Source organism: Rattus norvegicus, chromosome 9 (assembly GCF_021556685.1).
Source record: "Rattus norvegicus strain SHRSP/BbbUtx chromosome 9, alternate assembly SHRSP_T2T, whole genome shotgun sequence".
In the NCBI taxonomy this organism is placed as follows: Eukaryota; Metazoa; Chordata; class Mammalia; order Rodentia; family Muridae; genus Rattus; species Rattus norvegicus.
Window position 1 is genome coordinate 81,322,395 of NC_141542.1, and position 5,106 is coordinate 81,327,500.

Genomic DNA, 5,106 nt, shown 5'->3' on the forward strand with positions numbered 1-5,106 from the left:
TGGGACCCGGTAAGGGGGTCGCACTGGGGCAGTAGGAACCGTGGAAAGACCTGCTACCCGCTGTCAACGGAGGGACACACAGTGGCGCTCTCCTGATAGGTTAGTATACTCCAAGTTTTAAATGTCTCACAAATGCCTCTCTTCTGTGAGTACTAATTAGGTTGGGAGACTGAGGTGTTTAGCATGCTTGAAATTCATTCACACGCTTATGAAGAGGCTTTAAATTGTATACTGCTCCTTCACTCCCTCTGCTGGGGGAGGGGAGTGGGAGGGATTCGAAGTAGGGGAGAGCCTAAGGGGTACTTGAAGGACTCTGAACTGCCCTCACTGGCTGAGATCTGTTGGGTGTTATTGTCTTCTGTGCCGGTTGTACAGGCTGAAAAGCCATTTTCAGTGTATCAACAAGGTTTTGTGGGAGCTAATGAAATTCTGTATTTAATCTCAGACATCACAGCTATTAATAAATGTTTAAAACATACATTGCTTCATTCCCTAGAATTCTATAAGGTGTTCATATTTAATCTCTTTTGTTCTTAGTAACCGCTTGGCCCTCAGGGTCTAGAAACAGCCCGGGCTAAGAATTAGTGGAAGGAGAATAGATTAGAGCATACCAGTCAGATAAGGAAGGAACCCGCAATGGAAAGTTTGTCCAGCCTGCCAACATGCCAGGGGAGGCCTACTACCCTTTACTTGTATGTTGCTGCGATAGACAAGTGTTGGCTAATAATAAAAATTATTTGGAGGTTGGAGAATGTAAACCACTTGCACTGGAATTCAGCCAGAATACTTGGGTTGTTTCACTTGGTTCTGCCTAGGACGTTACTGTCTACTGCTCTGTCAACCTTCTAAACAACAAAAATCTGACTTTTGCTTGGAGATCCCAAGTAATGACAGTAGTAATGGAAACAAACATTGGCTGGGTGTGGTGGCTCATACCTCTAAGTCCAACACTCTGTAGGGGGATGCTGAGTCTGAGGACAACCTGGGCTACATGTCTCAAAACAAAAACAAAAAAAGTGACAAGATAAACATGTGTAGTTTTTTTGTATTACTTTAGTTTTTCTTTTCCCACATATATTACTTTAAGGATTATTTTAAGATATGCTGACTGGGGCTGGGGTTCAGCAGTTAAGAGCATTGTGTGCTCTTGCAGAGGACCTGGGTTTAGTTCCCAGCACCCACACTGTGGCTCACAACCATTTGGAACTACAGTTCCAGGAGGGCTGGTGCTCTCTTCCCACCTCCTTGGGCACCATGCATGTATGAGGTGCACATACATACATGCAGGCAGAGTACTCATACACATAAAGATAAATAAATCTAAAACCAGAATAGTTTAAGTACGCTGATATTTAACATATCTCAGGCAGGTTGCTAAATAATATATTTTACCTCATTTAATGCTTGGGATACTCAGATACAGAAACTGTCACCAAAACAACTCATTGGATTTATTGGAGGTAGCTAGTCCACCAAAAGGGTAGCAACCAATATTTTTATACATAATGGTTAGTACAGTTAGTAACAATATGATATAATTATAAGTTGCTAAGAATAGGTTTTAAGCGTTCTTAGCACAAACACACACAAAGATAAGTATGTGGGCTAGAAATTTAGCTACCTATCAAACACAAATTCCCAGGTTCAATCCGAAATACCACCTAAAACTCGGCATGGTCCTCATGCTTATAATCCCAGTATTCAAGAGGTGGAGTCCGGAAGACCAGAAGTTCAGTTATCCATCCTTGCCTGCTATCAAGTTGGAGGCCAACCTGGGCTAGATGAAACTTTGTTGATTTGTTTTTTAAAGGAAAAGGAAAAACATGTTATATATGTTAAAATTATTTGAACTAACTATCCCAGGAGATATAGCTATATCTAGGCACCATGTTACAGTCATAAACATATACAATTTGTACTTAATTTAAAGAGTTCTTTTGGACCTAGAGAGATGGCTCGATCACAAAGTCCCTACCCTCAAGCATAAGGGCCAGAGTTTAGAACTCCAACACCCACCAAAAGCTGCAAGTGGTGAAGCCAATAATCCCAGAGCTGACAACTCTTTAGGCTTGTTGGCCTGCTAGTCTAGTGGTAGCAGTGAGCTTCAGTTTCAGTAAGAGACGCTGCCTCAAAGCTTCTGGCCTCCAAATGTGCATGCACACCTGAGTCTAAACCCACACACTCGAACCGCTACACACAATAAATGCATAGTTTAATTTAAACTTAATTGTTAAAATTGCTTCTAAAATGCAGATTTTTCTTCTGAGTTTCAATTTATTCTACAAAGGATTAGAACATCTCTTTTTAAAAGATCCAATTGTGTACATGCACTGGGGTCTTGTATATCCTAGGCATATTCTCGGTCTCTGAGATAGATGCTCGACCAGCCCAGACAAATAATTTAATTTTATTTGTTATTAGTACTGCAGGTGTGTGTCCTGATGTAAGTATACCATGGTAATGTGTGCCAGTCAGAGCTCTCTTTCCACCCAGGTTCCCAGGATTAAACTCAGGTTAGTGGGTTTGCACGGCAAGACCCATCTTATCAGTCCGAAGATAATTTTTTTTAATTTTGTTTTTATTGTTTTGTTTTGTTTTTGAGACAGAGTTTCACTGTTTAGCTCTGGCTAGCCTGGAACTTTGCTTTGTAGACCAGGCTAGCTTCAAAATCAGAGATCCACCTGACTCTTGTAGTGCTGGAATTAACAGCATGTACCACCACGCTCAGCTCCAAAGACATTTTTAAGCACTTGGAACTCTACCAACTGTCATCTATTTATTTGTTCATATGTTCCTCTATAAAGCCACTTAAATAAATATCACACTTCTGATAACTGCTATATTAAAAATAGTTCTGCAGTCAAATTCATAAAATTCAACTTAGTCTACTGTTCAAGAAATCTTTATTCACTATTGAAAATTTGGAGGGTAATGATATTTATCTCATTTTTTAAATGTCTGGCATTCTATGCATTTTCAAAAAGTATTATTTTATATTTTATCATGGGGAAGTACTTATGAATCTGAAATCATAGTATTTTGTTTGTTTGTTTGTTTGTTTGTTTTTTACAATGCATTATTCCCAACGCTATAGGAATGGGTGAATAAGTAGCCTTTGTATACGTTTTATTTATTTTTTAGGCTATTTATTTACTTATGTATTTATTTATTTATTTCTGAAAGCAGGGTTTACTATGAAATCTAACCTTGAACACTGGGGAAACTTCCTGTCTCCATCTCTTGACTGCAGAGGTTGCAAACCCATGTTACCATGCCAGGTTCTCTGTATACTATTTAAAATATTGCTAACTAGGGTGGGAATGGTATGTCAAATACACACACTTTGAATAGTCTGTTCCACAGCCTGGCAGACTAAATGAATGAATGCCAGGTGAGGTGAACTTACCACGTGAGCTTGACCCCACTTTGTCAATACAGTATGAGTCCAAATGTTGGCTTTGCCCTTACCGCGTGGACTCCGGCGACTCATTGTCAACTCCAGGCCCTTCCTTATGCCTGCAGGAGAGAGTTTGAAATACTTGTCTAACAGAGTTGGCATCAGAAGTGCATTGAATCTATAGGGAAAGGGGATGGGAACTATGTTTACTACCTGAAGAATCTACACAGACTTTGGTGACTGCTCCTAGCTTTTTCTAAGATTCATTCCACCGCCTGTTTCCCCAGTTTTCTGGAGGTGTTTGTACTCTATTCCTGGAACACAATCCAACTGTCACCAGTTATCTTTGGCACTTAGAACTAAATCGAATGCCAAAGCAGGGCTCGTCACTTGTCCTGACCAAAGGGCATACAGCTGGCAACCTCAATCACCTGTGCACACAGGTGCTGGCACCAGCGAGCCAGCCACACACAGCCAGCCTGACTCTCACAGGTTTTTCCAGACAAGCTCCTCACCTGTCCACAGCATCTCTGTCCGGGCCTGTCTCTGCCATATCAGCTGCTTACATGCACACACACACACACGCACACGCACACACAATCAAACTCTACCTCTCCATCCTCTCCCCTCCCATACCACAGTGAAGGTTATAAAAAGGTAAAAGCTCTCTTCACCCCCTCTCCCCAAGGTTGGGGAGTACTAATCTTTCTCACATTGATCGACAGCTCGAAGCTGCATGTTACAATCACCCAGGGACCTTTAAGAACCCCCTCAACCTTGGGCCTGGTAGAACGGGATTTCTGATTGAGGGCCTTGGGTACTGTTTTCAGGGTTACTTTGTTTGCTTGTTTTTGTTGATTGTTGCTTTTTAATTCTCCAGGCGACTCTCTTTTTTATCTAGGGCTAAGAACCACTGACAAAATTAGCTTTGCTTCCGTCTCAGTGAAGCTACCAATGTAAACCCCACGGGCCTTCTGCAAGACTCTTTTATACACATCTCTGTATGCATGGACGTGTCAAAGCAAAGAATACATGCTTCTAGGCTATTTGTATGAGAATCTACATAAGTTAAGGGGAACACATAACTCAATGGAGCTGTGGTCAAATTCAGGACCGGTAACAACTGCAGGGACAGCAATGGTGAGAATCGACTGCTCTCCGTGCTTGTCATGTTAACATTGGACATATGTAATTTCTTCTCCTCAAAGAATCCCGGAAAACTGGATATTATTATCCCATTTTGTTGATGAAGAAATTGCAGTTCAGATGAGCTATGTAACTGGCAGAGTGGCTGCATATCTTCGATTTAGATTTTCCCGACCCCAGAGGTTATGTGCCCATTGATTGCAAGCCTGGCTGTGGGCCTAGCCATGGCTGGTCAAAACCAGCTGGGCTTGGGGTTGGGGATTTAGCTCAGCGGTAGAGTGCTTGCCGAGCGAGCGCAAGGCCCTGGGTTCGGTCCCCAGCTCCAAAAAAAAAGAACCAAAAAAAAAAAAAAAAAAAAAAACCAGCTGGGCCACAATTATTGATTTCCTTTGTTCTGCGGAGTCCCTTCTGTTCTCCTGTGGTTTCTTCTGCTTGGAGGTAAGAAAGAGAAGGAGAGCTGAGGACTCTAGACTCATCTAGAACCCAGTTTAAATCTAGATGCCGCTTACTGCTTGGGTTAACAGACTAGGCACGAGTAGAGTTCCTTATACTAGATGTCAGAA